Below are 16,385 nucleotides of genomic sequence, written 5' to 3' on the forward strand. Positions count from 1 at the left end.
GAGAGCAAAAGCTTACTTAGATATGGTTTTATTGATGACAGACACAGCAGAAAAAACAGAATTGGTTCCTGACTTTTTTAAATATCAAAAGTGCAAATACTCAAAAACAAGAATCTGATTTACTAAAGTGATTTATTTTCGCCCTAATCTTAACAAATTCCTAATTTGAGGTATATTTTTATTTTAATTGACTAAATCAAACCTGGTAATAAAACCAGTAATGTAAGTTTTTCTTTCAAATCTGGAGCAGAAGATTTAAATTTTTAAATCCAAGCCTCACCATGCTGGCTCAGCTATCACAGTTATCTCAGTGTTTAAGGTCGATAATCTCATACATGTTTTCCATGTAATGTCAGAATTTACTGTGAGCATTTTAAAGGACTCTTAAAATTACTTACAGTATTTTAGAGACAAAATATAACCATATATAACAGACCATAAAAATACAGTGTTGTTGTTCATTTTCTGATATCATATGTGTTGTTATTAGTTTTATTACAATTACTATAACTCTGCACTGTTTTCTTTAGAAATTAAACACCATAGTATGGATTTGTTTGCATATAGTTAGTGGACATTTATGCAAAAAAAAAAAAAAAAAAAAAACCCACCAAAAAAACCAAGAAAAAACCTTTTTGACTACCTTCTGCTTTTATTTTTATTAGCATTACAGGCCAGACAAATGAGAATGTGATGACTTCAGAAATAATGAAGCACAAATGTCTGCTTCTTTGCACAAATGTGAACAGGGAAAGTACAAATGAGTCACGACTTTATTTTAGACATTAATGAGCTTGTGACATCATAGATGTATTCTTAAAATGTGCGCATTAATTTACCCCAAATCATTTGGGCAGAATTTTTACTCTGGGTGAAGTTTTTTTTTTTATTAATATCCCGATCATATTGTGAACCAACCTCAATGAGAGTTTGCATGGTTCAGTAAAATTCCTTACAGTACACAGTTTTTCTACCTTTTAATTACACACCCAAATTAAGTACATAACACTTATGGTACTTAATAATAGGGTAATAATCATTAAGCTTGGCTTCTAATGACTGGTTTACGATAGATATTTGGAACCATGCTTTCTTTTTATTCTCGTGCTTGTGTTTTTACTGCCTTTGCCACAGACATGAGCTAAATTAACGCGCTATCTTAGACTGCTAAACTTAGATTTTACTATATTCATCTTAGTCTGCTTTGTGCCATTTAGAAAGTGCAACTTGTGGAGGTGTTCTTGTAAAAATGAACCAGGTAAAAAATTTCAGCTGTGCCAACCATAATAAGCAGTAGTGTATGTAATGGAAATGCTGTAAGCAACTGAAACTCCCAGGAAGTTTTGAACATTGGAAGGAAAGTAATAATGTTGTAAGGCAGAGAGAGGGTTTAACATCTCTGTGAACCTGTTTCCAGTAACATTTCCCTGTGAGAAAAGGTGTGTTTATACTTGGTGAGCGCTGGGAACCACTTAAACCATAGAAACGTGAGCATCCTACTGGGAGTGATGGCTCGAAGCCTAGTACAGTGCTTTGCTTATATACAGAGTACAATAATAGAAACAGCTTAATGATCTGCTCTGGGGTCTTATGTTCAATTTTCTATTCTCTTCATTATGTGCGCCCTATAGGCACTGCTCTGACATGTTAAGAGTGAGTAACTGGTCTGTAGGGAATAGTGAACAAACCAAAGCCATTAAAACCGTCTGAGGTCTTTTCGCAAAGGAAGTGGCAGGTCGGGGTTTGTAGAGGCAAAGTTATTCACAGCTACGAAGTACAAGGATCCTGTCGAGGTCAGCTCTGGTAATTTTGAAAGAATAGGGCCCTTTGTGTATCTTGAGAATTACAACATTTGTGATGAGATCAGACAAAATGTACTCCACGTGTCAGCAGGGAAAATGAATTTTCTTTGTTTCACACCTAGTGTTTAATTCCATTTAGCCAATATGTTTGCACAACGCTCCACACACACACACACACACACACACACACACACACACACACACACACACACACACACACACACACACACACACACACACACACACACACACAGAGTAATTACTCCTGTCTCTGTTAATCTTGTCTGTTTAGTGCACCCTGGACCTTCCAATTAACCGCAGACACGCTGTATGGACATTTCTTTCATTATCTAATTGAAGCTGCAGTGAGACCCACATAATGCACGTTAAAATGAAAAGGCACTGCATTTGATTTACAGTAACAGAATTTACTATCGTCTTTACTTGTGTTCAGTAAGTTATACATGCTTGAGAGGCACAATATTCAATCTCATATGCCACAGATGACAAGCTGTAAACTTGTTTTGTCTGGAGGCCTAGATGCATTATTACCTCCACAACGTGAAGTATGAGGCATAATGGAACAGATATATCTTGGAAACTGACACATTAAATTTGCAGCAGAATTTACAGGAAAAGACCTTGCACCGCCAGCCTGGACGTCAGCCAGGCGGAAACGAGTCTATCTTTTAATCTTTAGGCTAATTAAAAATGATTGTGACTGCAGAAATATCCTTATCTTCCTAATATCTCAATTACCTCTGAATATTACATGCAAGATGGGGGATGTAGACTAATTAATAGAGGCAATCTGTTAGCAAGATTAATAGAATGGCAGACCCAATGAAGCGAAAAGATGGAGAGACAGATAGTGGGATACCTAATTGAAGATGGAAGGAAAGAGGGAAAAAAAGGTTGGGGAGGCAGCAGGAGGGTTAAATAGATGCGCTCTTCCTGCTTTAGTATCAATTTGAACCACAGGGCATGTATTATATATGTGTTATATTTAGTATCAGTGGAAAGTTTACCTTCAGCTCATCTTTTGATTTTGTCTTGTTAGTTTAATTTAGAACCTTTTTTTTCACTTGGATGCATGCAGAAGTCATTGCAGACGACGTGATCACTTGTGACAAAATAAAGAGAGTTTTTAAATAGAAGGGGAGTGGGAGTGAAGCTGTTGTATAGTCAAGCCCAGAAAAGCTATTTTCTTAATGAGCTACTTCTTAGTAATAAAACCGTTTGGTAACTAAAATAGTGTGAACACATGGATTTCCTGCCAAACTTGCAAACTTGGGGAAGTTCATTAATAGACTCTTACGTCAAAGAACTGATCCATGACATATAGTTTGGTGTGTGACGAATGGTATGAATTATTGCTGCAACCCAATTAATTCATACAGTCATTAAGGACTTAACTGTTCTCAACTTGTATGTGCATGAGCCAATAACACTTACAAAAGCAATAACAATTGCAATATAATTCGTAATTCACTTTTAACTATTTCAATTTTGACTTAAAAATGCACAGTAACATTATAATTTTGTCATTTTTAATCAATATTGTTTAAAAGAGCTCCATCAAACACTAATACGGTGCTGGTGCCCAATCTAGAATGGGTGGAGATGATTCTACATTGGCCACTAACTCTGCATCAGCAGGAAAAGGGGAAAGTGCGGTGGTAATTTCTGGCAGCACCAGCACAGCAAAACAAAATTCCTGGGCCAAAGCTTGAACTACTGATCGGTAGCTATCAGAAGGGCTACCACAAGAAACTGGACAAGGATTAGAAGAGGCAGCTCAAAGATTTCATCCACTGTGATTTTCTTCTGACAGAATTTGTAAAAAGAGAAGTGGCTGACGCACTGCACTGTACAGAGTCAGCAGAGAGGTAATGTGTTCTGTTGACATAGGAAGACTGATTAAGAACTAGACTTAACTTCTGGTGAGAGTTAACAAATTGTGCATGTTTAATAAAAATGGCACACACAGTCTGCCCAGCTCACAATTCCCAGCATGCTGTAGCTGAAGGACAGCAACTGTTGTACTGCCAAAACTTTCCATATAGAGCTTGCATTTTAGAGTTTTCGCTCCCTGAATTGACATGAACAGACAGAAATGCAATTTAGAAAGTAATTATTTGTCTTACACTTGCATCAAAAGGTTGTTGATAGTGCATACAGTTTCAGTGATAACTTAAATGAAACATGTCATTTTTTAGACTTGATCCTGAAAAAGTGTTATTAGTGACAGAATCTCATCAGCTAAATGCCACCATATCAGCAAAAATGGTATATTAGGGCTCATAAAGGACTCATTGTACTAATCATTATGCTTCAGTTCACCTCATTGTTGCAAACTTAACTCATTTAGTGGCTTTTCGTAGACTTGCAGTGACTTTGTCCAATAAATAAATAAATAAAGTGTTGAAAATTCTGCAACAGTACTGTTTCACAGTCATTTTACTTATTAAACCAAAATTCAATATATAACCCTAATTCCAAAAAAGTTTGGAGACTGCAAAATATAAATAAAAACAAAATAAAATGATTTCAGAATGACAATGGTTACTCTAGTTTGTATTTACAATAGAACCCTGAAAAATAAAGAAATAAGAAAAAGATAAAGTAATTTTTAATTCAATGGTTGCAACACATTTAAAAAAAAATTGGGATGGGAGCAACAAAAGGCTGTACATTTGATGACACCAATAACTGTCCTTTTAGAAGTCTACCTATTCACAATCTACCTGTTCTGTCCTCCAAGTATAAAGTCATGCTACTACACAGGAAATGTATTTGAAATATATTATTTCTCTTTTATTGCTTTGGTGTAGGACAGGGGTGGGGAACTCCAGGCCTCAAGGGCCAGTGTCCTGCAGGTTTTAGATATCACCCGGGGTCAACACACCTGAATCAAATGATTAGTTCATTACCAGTCTGGAAAACGTCAAGACATGTTGAGGAGGCGATTTAGCCATTTAAATCAGCTGTTGGATCAAGGACACATCTAAATACTGCAGGACACCAGCCCTTGAGGCCTGGTCCTCCTACACAATGGAAATCTCATTGTGACATTCTAGAGAAAAGGTTCTGATGTGAAGTTGTCAGATGATCTAATGAAGCTGGATACACACTGGAATTGATTTGCTGTAACCATGAAAGGGAATGACATTCTGTGACATTCTCAACAAGCGAGCCACTGTATCAACTACCAATGAGAGTGAAGAATATTGCTGATTGACACAGCATCTGCACAGACAGGATGCTGGCCAGGAACCCAGAGTGATGTTAAAACTAAGTAAATGCCTACCTCAGCCCAGCAGCCAGGCCCTGAATTTCAACAATTAAAAAACTGATGAGCAGTCAGGCTGCAGCCGCTGTTTTCTACCTCTTCATGTTTCTGAAGTAGAATCACTGTCTTCGTGCTGATTTTCACCTTTGCTTTGTGTTGTTGGCTTTGTATTATACTATGAAGAAGATCAGTTAATTTGGTTTCGATATTTCAAGAGAAAATCTTCATTTTCTTTGTCCAAGATGGAACCTTTCAAAAACTCTTAGTCACCTAAAATGCAATGAATGTGTGGACCAAAGGCCAAAACACATAGAAAAGATGTGTTTCAGAATACCCATGCAGATGTGGACAGGGGTTTGAAGGGTCTGCTAGAGCAATAGATGTGAAGAGCTTGGAACCTGATAGGGTAGCACACAAGGTTTGAGAAAAGTACACTATATTGCCAAAAGTATTCACTCCTCCATCCAAATCATTGAATTCAGGTGTTATAATCACTTCCATGGCCACAGATGTATAAAATCAAGCACCTAGGTAGACTGCTTCTATGAATATCTCATATAAACAATCAGTACAAACCCCCAGACTTAGTGTGGCCTTCAGATCGACGAGTCTGGGTTTGACGGTTGCCAGAACAGTATTTGTCTGACTGCATTGTGCCAAGTGTAAAGTTTGGTGAATAGGGATTATGGTGTGGGGTTGTTGCAAGGTCCATAAAGACATGGATGAGCAAGTTTGGAGTGGAAGAACTTGACTGGCCTGCACAGGGTCCTGACCTCAACCATATAGAACACCCTTGAGAAGAATTAGAGTGGAGACTGTGAGCCAGGCCTTTTCATCCAACATCATTGCCTGACCCCAATAATAAGCTTCTTAAGAATGGTAAAGAAAATATCCCATAAACACACTCCTAAACCTTGTGGAAAGCCTTCTTGGAAGAGTTGAAGCTGTTATAGTGCAAAGCATGGTCTGCCGTCACATTAAACACTATAGGTTGAGAATTGGATGTCACTCAAGTTCATATGTGTGTGAAGGCAGACTAGGCAATACTTTTGGCAATATAGTGTATGAAAGCAAAAACAAGGCTTAGAATTAAAATGTGAAAGAAAGTTAAAAGTCTTTAAGAGTTAAAGTGAAGACAGAAAACAAAAACAGCATCTCCAATTAAAAATGAAAAAACCTCCAAACTCCATTGGACAGAACTATAAAAAGTAAATGAGTCTTAGCCGGCACATGCACAAACCTTCTGTCTTCATCGGAAGGAATATAAAGACAAAAGGGAACGCTCTTTTAAGACCACATCAAGTATTTAACATCGATGTGAACTTTGAAACTTCCTTAGAATCTCAGCCTCTGGCCCACTCTTCATTAAATAGCTGGCCTTGGAATAGAAGGAACTTTTTGTTCTTTCTAATAAATGCAGCTAGTGGGGCTGTTTTTGTCACATAAGCTTAGAATATTAATTAGGTTGTAATAGTACTTGCAACTAGATAATGTAATAAAGCCCTACCCTACTGTAGACAAACATATAGCATCAAGTATTTGCCCAGTGGGGAACTTTAGAGACACTACTCCTATCACAGATACATAAAATGTGTCCTTAAGATGAACTTAGAGGGTGAAAAAGAAAAAAACTGAGACATTTTTTACAAGATCCTATCTTCCCTTCCCCCATTTCTCAGTTTATTCATTTATGCTCCATCAGGGGGTAGCTGCTGTGAGCTGGACTGTCTCTCCTCCTCTTCCATTTTCTGTGCTCACATTTTCATACAGCTTCTATCTCATTCAAAATAAAGTGCTCCCCTCATTTAACTGTCAAATTATGCATACGGACGTTGAAATATTGACATCAGCCTGTGAGCCAATGGCCTGTCGAATGAGTCACAAGCCGTAATGACAAGAGCAAGGGTTGGAGGTTAATAATATGGAACCCTATATCGCAAAGGCACTGTGGCGTCACTTTGATGTTCCACATTACAGTTTTTTTTCTTGTTTCACGCCTGGTAATGTAATCTTTCCCAACACTGTCTCCCCTTTGTCAAACCCCTACACACACACAAACACACACAAACACATGCACACACGCTCCAAGATTCATAACCCTCCGCTTTGTACAGTAGCAATCAAAGGTAATAGACTGAGGGAACAAAGTCTTCAAAGGAGCTGAAGCCAGAGTCTGAATCCAAATACACATTCATTCTGTTTGCACTGCAGGAGCTTACTTTGTACTATTCTTGTTAAATACTGCAAACTGCATACGTACACAACCTCAAATACAGCGTGGGTACAAGCAAATGGATTTGCTGTCAAATAAAAAAAAATAAAGCCAAAAGCTTAAGATATGGAAACAGAGGTCCCGTCTGTTCCCCCAGAGTTAAATTCAACAAGTTCAATCAAGAAGTAAAAGAAGAGAGTGTGTGATTGCGATGCAGAAAGAAAATCAACAATGCTTTATTCCAAAATTGGCTGTGTGATCTTCTAAATTTATGTCTGCATTTTTTCTGTGCATTTGTGCCTTTTAATACATTTTACAGTTCTCACACATCAATTTGCGTTGCGAATCTGAGTGACAATTGCACCGTCAACTCCTGAAATCTTCTCGCAATAACCTTGGTGACAGCTCTGAGATGCTATACTTCTTGTCCGAGTTTCCTTCTATAATGACTGAGGAGTGAATGTTACCTTGAACCGAGGTCAGTACTTCAGCCAGTTTTCTGTATAAGTCAAAAAAGCTGGACTGCTCTAGATTTATAAAATGTCAGGATTTTAATCATTACTTATTATTAATCTCTGGCTGTCTTCCAGGTCCTATCCTCCTACCCTCAACCCCAGCCAGTCATGGCAGACGGCTGCTTCCTCTGAGCCTGGTTCTGCTGGAGGTTTCTTCCTGATAAAGGGGAGTTTTCGCTTGCTCGTAAAGTGTCATCTAATTGTTGGGGTTTTCTCTGTTTTTCTCTGTGTTATATAAAGTCTTTATCTTTATCTTACCTGAAGCAACTGTTGTTGTAAATGAGCAATATATAAATTGATTTGAATTGAATTGAATGTTGACCCTGTAGGTATTACACTGTTTGCATGCACATAATCTTTGAATTTTTTTCTTTCCTTTTTTAAATTCATTTAAATTGTTTGTTCATTAATTAAAGAAAATACCAGACTTTTAAAACAATCTTCTCTGTCAGCCATGACCAAAGAGCACACAATATAAACGCACAACAATCGTGACTGCTTGACAACTGCCACTGCAATGTTAAAGTAAGAAATTTCATAACATCAACTGTTTAAAAAAGTTTAAATGACATAAATACGGATCGCAGCACCATTTTTGGCCACTTATTTTGGAAAACAACGAGTGTGTAATCACTCACATGGTACAACCAATCTCATCCCTAATTCTGATACTGTTAGTCAAAGACAGTCACAGTATGCTTTTTATCTCACTGTCTCTTATCTTCATCTCATTTGCCTCTTTTCTCTCCCAGTGGTGGAAATATGCCCTTTAGGGCAGGGATTATTCATGAAAGATGGTGTAGGCTCGACTTATCCACTCTTGGGAGAGAAGAGGAGATAAGCTGCAGTATTATGCACCTTACTACTGGAATGAATTTTAGTGAAACTTAAAGTTGGAGACTCACATTCGTCCAAGAGGTATATACTGGTATTTTATGTAATATTTGAGATGGATGTATATGTGAATTCTGAGCTTATCCCAGCCAAGGAGATGATCATTATAATAGTAATAATAACAGTAATAGTGACTTAACAAAATAAGCTTAACAGAAACAAAACAAAATTGTAAAAACACATTTTCCTGATTAGTCAGCCTTTAGCATACAGACTCAATTACGTCTATTGTGCAACGCACAAGAATTTTTCAGTGTAACTTATTAGGGGTTTGGCAGCTTTGACAGATGGCTGGCAGCTCAGGTAGCTGTAGCTGATTTGAGCTCATTAGAATCACTGAGCCTTTTAACAATGTTTATGGTTTTGGTGTTATGTCTTTTTAGCAGAATACACAATATGGGCTGCTGTCTATGACAAAAACACAGTGAGCCAACCACCACCAACACCAGCAGATGCCATGGCAGCCCAAATCATCATAGACTGTGGAAACTTCACATTGGACATCAAACACTTTGGATTCTGTGCCTCTCAATCCTTCCTCCAGTTTCTGGGACCCCGATTTCCAAATGAAATACAAAATTCTTTTAAATCTGAAAAGAGGCATTTTCAGACGAAAGCACAGTTAGCACAGGTAAGATGCATCTGACGATATTCAGTTTTTTAAGGTACACTGGTACATAGATATTTACTTCTATTAAATGCACCAATCCACACAGACTACTAGAGTTTAGACTCTGATTATGCACCTGTTTTCTGGCTTTGCTGTCAATACAAAGCGATCAATGAAACGACTAAATCTATCAACACTGTTTATTGCTTCATTTTAGTGTTTCCATTAAGAATATTTATGCTGTCAGTCAGCTTGGTGAAGACAGTTTATCTGAACGCTCTCCTTTCAGCTCCTCTGTACTTCTGAGAGACAGACTGGTTCTGAAGGCAGTGATACTGAAGGCAGATCGGTACTGGTGTGGATTGAATAGATCAAAAGCTTCAGTGGTGCTTTTGTGTTTTGTGTGTGTCTGATTTTCCATAAGTGAAAGTGTCTATTAGTCATCTCTATTTATCAATGCATTTATATTTTATAACCTCTCTGGCTTGATGAGACCCTTGTATTCATGAGGGTACTCTGTTAGTTTTATCTCTGAAAATCTCTCTCAGTGGACCATTAGTTGTTAATGGTATTAATAACAGATCTAACCCTTTAGGCCATAATATGGGCTCATTAGAGGGAGAAAGAAGACCATTATCCTGGGCAAAGTTAGGTTTGCAGTTTAACAGCTCACATTTCCGCGTAGTGTCTCTCTGCCTGTGTGTGTGTATTCAGTAACAGACTTCTAGGCAAACTGAGTTAATGGTGGGAGACCGAAGGCAGCCTGAAATTTGAATGGGGGCTGTTAAGTTACTTTAACATATGGGAAATGCCATGTTAGAAAGCAACAAAACTGTTGGGGTTTATCAGTTTCATTAGCAACTGATTGGATTTTCCTTTTATATGCTTATATAGTTTGCCCCCTTTTGGCCAGATGTTCTTTTTCTATGTTATGGGACTTTCTGGACATGTTTTCATTTTAAAATCTCTATTTGAAAAAGGTAAAACAACTTTTGACAAAATGCAGACTTGGTATTTGGATGGCACCCCCCCAAAAAAACTATGTGACATCAAAGAACAGTCTGAAGATCCAATATAAGCACGAAAGTGGAGAGGAACTTTGTACAAAAGAACATGCTGCAAGGATTTTGGCTTTTAATGGTTGTCTCAGTGTACATTATGGCAGCAGCTATACACACAGAGACCTGTTCTGACAGGCAGTGAATGGAAGTGGGATCAAGGCACTAAAGATAAGTCAGTATTTTCATGAATATATTTTCCCAAGTCCAAACAAAAAGTCATTCAGGAATAATATTGTTCCTTTTTTTCCACCTAGAAACCATATTATACAAGCAGATTAGAGCAGAAGTGAGCAAGCAGACAGATTTCCCAAGAGCACCTCAATGCGAAAGATATACATTTGAGACCAAGCAGGAGGGAGATGCACACAATATGAGAACATACTGGAAAGACACAGAAGTAAAAAATTAATCGGGCATAAAATTTAGTGGAACAACTAAAACGACACAAGCCACATAACTCTGACATGATTTCATAAAGCTAATTGCCAATCGCTCTTCCTAATTACCAAAACAAGCTTGTTTAGCTTCAAAATTCACAGAAGCATCAATACATACAGATTATCCCACAGCATCATTCAGTTAAATAACTGCATGTCTTCTTATCGCATGTCTGACTATGAAGCAGGTGTGTGAGTAGATACAGTACAATACAGCTGAGAGTTGATTTTCTATTTACATCCTCAGAGGACGTTACAAAGACATCATGGTACGATCATCTGTCAGTCACAGGGCTTCTGTTTTACATATGTGTGTAATGTGTGCCTGTGTAAAGTGTGTGAATGCAAGCTGAAGTGACAAACCCATTGATGTTACTTTTGCGTGACAATTTTACTCTTGCATGTCAGCAGGCAATATTATCTGATGCAACATTAAAGCGTACAAATACTGTACACCACTAATTGCTGGTGTATGCGCAGAGAGCTGTTCAGTTGCACAGAGCCAAGCCTGGTAACTGCAGTTGTGATAAAGGATGCTGCCTGCAACTTCAAATTTGACAATTAATTTTGTATAAATTTTGCACTGTAGAGATTTTTTTTCAGTGTGCTTTTTTTTAAAAATTTTTTTTAAAATTTCAGTACAAATAGAGGCTTGACTTTTAGAGCTTGCTTGGCCCTTGGGTGTTTGTTTGAGAATTGTACTTCCATCAGCTGCGGCTCCAAGATCAGGGAAGCAATTAATGAGATTGATTACTGCAACTAGCTCAACTCCTGAAACAAAGGGAATAAACTCCATGTTGAAATTAACCAGACAAGAAAGCAACTAAAACTTTAAGCCATTTTAAGTTGAGCTAAAACTTAAACATTCGGTAACTTTTAAAATAATGCTTTCCTCCACAAGTCTGCATGATGACACAGTGGTTAGGACTGTTGCCTCACAACAAGGTCTTTCTTGCTTTCTGTTCTCCCTGTGTCTGCATGTGTTTCATCTAGGTATTCTGGCTTGCATGCAGTTAGTGGGGTTAGGTTAGGCTGAGTTGGTGATTCTAAATTGCCCATATGTATATCTCTGTGTTAGCCCTGCAACAGAGTTGCAACCTGCCCAGAGTGTAACCCGCCTCTCCCCCTATGGCAGGTATTCATTCAATCTAGATATCCACGTTTTGACACTTCAGTATGTGCCAATAAAGATGTGGATATATGAGCAATAGAATTGTTTCCTGGTTTTTTTCCAAGTCAAACTCCACAGGCAGAGATCACTCTTGTTAACTAAATAGGCCTGAAATATGACAGAATCTGCTCAGTTGCAAAAAGAGCTTCAGTGGTCAAGCAAGCTTTCAGGAGGTAAAGCATTAAACGTTAATAAACACTCACTTCCATGGCATTTTTGGAGTGAGTGTTTTGGTTTTGGGTCAAAGCCAAAGACCTAGCTTAAACATCAGTGGTGATCCTTCATATAAAAGCTAGGTAAGTTTGACCAGAGAAGATGTTTTCTCTCTGTGTCACTTTGATGGTAAATTTATAGATGTGATCAGATCAGAACAGGGCTGCAGGCAGTGATCAAAGAATAACAGCTGGGAGCGGTGCAGCCCTGCAATAAGAGATGACCTTGAATGGTCATAACTTTAAATCAAGCAGAGTTATGGAACTTTGCAGTTGCACCTCGTGTGAGTTTGGGAATCCAATTAAAAATGAAAAGCTGGTTTTTATTTCGCGTTTGAGAAATATTTTCAATACAGTACAGCACCGATTCTTTTATAGAGCAGCAAGGTTATAGGTATATGAGTTTGTACAGCCTCCACATGAACATTGTACTGCTATCGACAAAGTTAGCACACTCGCAGCACTGTGTTCACGCTGTGTGTGCATGGATGGCCACACACACGTCCTCACAAAGCAACGTGATACTGATATGACTGAATGTAAAAAACATGCTGTGCATCACACAAACAGATGTATACACACAGAGACACACACTGGCATGAAGTAAATAGGGTATGACCTTGCAGCACCTAGCCTATATAAATAGCCTGTATAAAGTGTCTTTGCTTCTTCGACTTGCATCTGTTCCTTTTGGTGTGAGTGTGTTTTTGAGAACTGAGTCTGAAAAAGAAATAAAAAGCAAAAGCATGAATTCTACATCTGATAAGCATTTTTTTTTCTTTGCTCATTCACTAATGCACCCACAATATTCCCCTCTCCTCCCCATGTTCCCTCCCTATCTGGCAGCAGGCCAGTTTCCTAACACGGTGATGGAGCAAAAGAAAATTGATTTCTAAAGAGCTGCTATGCCCGGATATGAAATACGTAACCAGTTATTAGTCTAACCCCGATATTAACACAACACGACAACCATGTCAAGATGTATATTTGAGATGTCGCTCTTGTTTCCTTTGAGAGATACATAAAAAAGGCTAAAAATGATAAACTGCCACTTGTTCAAAGCATTACAAATCAATGTCAGTATTGCATAGTTTTGATGATATCTACTTTGTTTTAGAGAAAAAGGAGAACAAAAAGCTCTAGTTGGCAATGCATTGATGCTGCTATGAGACGGACTCAGTATCTTGATTGTGTAGACAGTCAGAGCGAGCGGGTCCATATTACTTACTATGCTGCTATTAATGAGAGGCCAAATGGCCCACACACTGATGTACTGTACATGGTCTCTCTTGCACGTACACTTATTAACACAGAAGCAGATGCACCCGTGCAAAGACAGCACACAGTGAGCAGTAAGGTCAGGGCTCACAGTGACTGAGAAAAAGATATTTGAAGAAGATATGCTGCCTGTTGCTATGGAGCACTCTGAGAGGAAAACATACACACAAAGACGCACACCTACACATGATGCTCTATCAATCCTAAAGAAAATGGACCAATCGCACACCCGGGAAGATAAACACACATATACATGCATGTATATACGCACACGCTCAATCAATCATTGTCCTATTACAGAAAGTAATGAAGCTGCAGCGTCTTTCAAGAGCATCACAGCTTCAGTTATTGCCCTCGGACTCTGTGTATGTGTGTGTGTGTGTGTGTGTCAGCGTTTGTGTCTTTTCCTTCATATGTTTTATTTATATTTAGAAAGGAAAAAGGGGCCATTCTTCAAGAACAACATTGCTCTTCCATTTGTTCCTTTAGGACAGGGTGAATTATGCCAGTTGGTTAATCAGATTCTTCACCAGAGAGGCTCAGACAGAGGCACAGCAAGGGGGAGAATGAAATAGGCAACCATACTTCTAGACGCCTCAGAATTGGGAAGAACAAGGGCACGGCATAATGTGTGGCATAATGAGCATGCCTGTTAATTTGCTTTATTTTTTGAAGGGTGATTTAAAAACTTTAATTAGACTATGAACTCATAGAGGGAACTGGCACAAATAGCTGGAACAATTCTATTCACGTCAATAACAATACGTTAAATGAGCCATTATACTCTTCATGAACCCGAAAGAGAAGAATACAATAGAATGTAAAGCATAAAACATATTTACCATTGTAAATAAATGAATATGTTGTAAAGCAGTGGTAGATGATTTAGCACTCTATGTACTTTAAATCCTCTCAGACACTTTTTTTTTTTAAATCTATGTCCATAAACTGGCACTTTGCAATAATTCATTTGCTTTAGCTCTCATATTTTTGAACTGGGAACCTTTTACTGTAATTATTTAACAAATTTCACAGTGATATGAATGATTAGTTAGTTGTTGCCTTCAGAGGGTGTTTTTCTTTTCCGTTCCAGTGCTCAGAGACCCAGCCCACCTGCCTGCCTTCCTGCTGCACTGACCTAAAATACAGTAAAAGTCAGTGCTGGCTGAATCGATCACAGTGTAGGACTGAAGATCACTTGCGATGACTTGTGATCGATAGTGTAACTCCATGTAAACAGAGCATGAAGGTTCAGTGCTGTTCGGACAGTTGAGGCAAATGTGGGAAAAACTGAATCAGTGCCACTCAGTGGAAGTCATATATGCTCATTTTAGGGACAAAACAAAAGACTGAAAAGGACACTGAGATGATGGCCGCATGTGATATTAGTAAGTGTAATTGTCCAAATTCATATTTCATCACATCGTGCTTAAGTGAGGGATTTTTAAGGAAAGCCTGTGCTGTTTATGTGTGTCTGTATGTGTGTGTCTGTCCTGTTGACGGGTAGGTGAATGCCTGAAAAGACCATAAGCTCTTATCACTCTGCTACAGACACCCGGTATCAAGCTGACTGGACATTCCTCCCAAAGTGACAGATGCTAGCAACAAGAGTGCTCTAAATGAGAATGGATATGGAGCAGTGAAGCAGCATCAAAACTAATCCATATTACATCCGACGCGTCTCATTTTCATGTTTCACAGGAAGTCATTGAATGTGGACCAGATGCTTTGAACAGTTTCAGAATGAGAAAATTTCCTGCACACAATTTAAACTCAAGCTCAACTTTCTGTAACTTAACTGAAAAGTGAACTCAACCAGGGATGTTTAAATCATTCCAATAAGAAAATTAATCTAATACTATTTCAGCAATGCACTGTTCATTAAAGTCATTTAACCAGCAGTCCATCTGTTCTCTGGTTTCATGTTTTCTAGTGTTGCATGCTCTCTTTGTGTCACTCCACTCTTTAGATTGCAAATGTTTAGACTCTGGCATGCTGTGATTGACGGCTTTTCTGATATTTTGTAGATCAGACAAATAAATTAACAACCTAGATTAACCGGCAATGAAAACAATTTTTAGCTGCAGACCCAAATCAGATTTCTCCACATCAGTTTAACTTATCATGTTCAACACACTCAGAGATGGCCCCAGTGGATGAATGAATAATAAATAACTCAAAGTGCTGCTTTTTTAAATAATAAAGCAGCTAAGAAAGATGTTATGAGCATTAGATGAAAACCTGTGACACCATGCAGCAGCATGGCTGTACGTCAACATACACTGATACCACGTTTCTGGTTTGCCTACAGTTAGAGAACAAAAACAAAGTTTGCAAAGGTTTTCCCCAAACCGACGATGAGTATCCCAGCAATTCCACGTGATGCTCTGAGTGGTGTAAGAACTTAGGTATTCTACAACAAAAAATCAAACAAGGCCAATCAATACAACAAGTCATCCAATGAACAAACTGATGGGGGGACATAGCGACGGTGGAGTTTAGAGTCCATCGCTCACCTTCCGCAGAGGCACTGACTCCTCTCCGCGAACCCGATGCACCTGCGCACCTGCACCGCGAAATCCGTCAAAACTTAGCGCCAGTCCTCCCAGTGTAGCTGTTTGATTTGTTCCTCGTCTTAAGCTGCGATGTCCCCCTCCAAGAAAAACTCCCTCGCGTCGCCGTCTGTCGTGATGCGCTTGTCCCCTAGCGACTCCTCTCCAATCCTCGGTATCGCGGAGGTAAGAAGGAACGAAGCTCTGTTGATATCATCCACCACTACTCCGCGCGAAAGGCACCGCGGAGAGGAAACAAATAGAGGGAGAGAAAACACACACACACACAAAGCGAGCTATCCCAGCTTGAAGTAAGCGAGAGGGGGGACAGAGAAGAAGAAAAAAGTGT

General features: G+C 38.7%; 1 protein-coding gene across 1 annotated transcript in view; it reads right to left on the reverse strand.

The window, feature by feature from the left end:
* The window catches only part of LOC146619976 (zinc finger matrin-type protein 4), a 70,561-nt gene extending 54,508 nt beyond the window's left edge, over positions 1 to 16,053 (reverse strand). The window contains exon 1 of the mRNA XM_085369266.1: positions 16,001 to 16,053. The gene's annotated coding sequence lies outside the window, so the exon portion shown is untranslated. The remainder of the gene's footprint in view (positions 1 to 16,000) is intronic.
* Between the last annotated feature and the right edge of the window lie 332 nt (positions 16,054 to 16,385).

This window comes from Diplotaxodon limnothrissa, linkage group LG13, assembly GCF_057381915.1.
Source record: "Diplotaxodon limnothrissa isolate DT_005_m linkage group LG13, D_limnothrissa_male_GT1.1, whole genome shotgun sequence".
Lineage (NCBI taxonomy): Eukaryota > Metazoa > Chordata > Actinopteri > Cichliformes > Cichlidae > Diplotaxodon > Diplotaxodon limnothrissa.